The sequence below is a fragment of the Myotis brandtii genome, unplaced genomic scaffold (assembly GCF_000412655.1).
Source record: "Myotis brandtii unplaced genomic scaffold, ASM41265v1 scaffold74, whole genome shotgun sequence".
NCBI classification, from domain to species: domain Eukaryota; kingdom Metazoa; phylum Chordata; class Mammalia; order Chiroptera; family Vespertilionidae; genus Myotis; species Myotis brandtii.
In genome coordinates this window covers 2,114,951-2,116,359 of record NW_005370944.1, presented here as the reverse complement: position 1 = coordinate 2,116,359, position 1,409 = coordinate 2,114,951, and positions in this window count along the sequence as shown.

The following is a 1,409-nucleotide window of genomic DNA, read 5'->3' as shown; positions in this document are numbered from 1 at the left end:
AAAAAAGAGGAACCAATGTAATAATCTGAACAATAAAGATTTAATTTTTAAAAAAAGACTGTATACTATTTTACTATGTAGAAGCTCTAAGTTTTCTTCTGAGCAGTTAGTTTTATCCATTCCTATAGTTAGACAATACTCATCTAAAATACTCATCTAGATCAGATTCATATATAATTCTACCAGGGGAATTATTAGGGAGCGTTCTTGGAAGGGTTTGTCCAAGATGGGCTTTTATAATAGATATAGTGAGAAAAAATGTACCAAAGTTTATATTGATAGTAGAGAAGACCAGTGTGTGACCAACAAAACATTGACTTAATTATTATAGCTGATAATCAGAATATCATTGTCTAGTAGGTGGGAAAGTTTAGTAGATACCCAAGTTAAATGTTTTTCATATTTAATAAGAGGGGGAGGTCTAGAGAGGAAGATATTGTTTCCACTAGGAAGCCATAAGGAGGATAATAACAATATAAAATCATTGTATTTAAATTCAATCAATAACAATTAGGTGATATAAGAACAAGGTTTGAGCAGGATCAATTTGTGAGCATATAGGCGTTGTTGATGTCTTGGGATAGCTGTCTATCTCCTCTAGAGTCAGCAGGTTCTCATCCTTGACATGAAGGCAAGTGTCAGGGACAGAGGCAGATGTCCATTTGTGGTTAGGTACCTGATTAAGTAAGGTCCCTTACCAGGGACCTGTTGGAGAGAGTTTTTAGTTAATGTATTTCCCAATGGACAAAAATCTCGGGGTTATAAATCATGGTCTTTGAATATTTGTCTCCTGGAAGTACTGTGAAATGAATGTTACTAATTTATTAGTTCCTATAATGCAGAATGTCTGCTTTTTAGTTTTCCTTATATTTGGGAAACAAAAGATTTAAAATTAAGCAATATTTTAAACAGAATCATAAGAGTAATAATTATTCTTAGTTCATTTAGTCCCATAACCATTTTTTTAATCCTGTGTATTTGCCAGTATTTTAAAAAATCTTTATTGTTGAAAGTATTACGTATGTCCCATTTTACCTCCATTGACTCCTTCTAGCCTGCCCCGTCCCTGTCTCGGGCCTTCACCCCCCTATTGTCTGTGTCCATGGGTTATGCATATATGCATACAAGTTCTTTGGTTAATCACTTTCCCCCTTCCCCGCCTCACCCGCCATCCCTCTGTGATTCCCCAGTCTGTTCTATGCTTCTATGTCTCTGGATCTATTTTGTTAATCAGTTTATTTTGTTCATTAGATCTCATATATGAGTGAGATCATGTGATACTTGTATTTCTCTGACTGGCTTATTTCACTTACACAATACTGTCCAGGTCCCTTCATGCTGTCTCAAAGGAAAAGAGATCTTTCTTTTTTTTTTTTTACTGCTGCATAGTATTCCATGGTATAAATGCA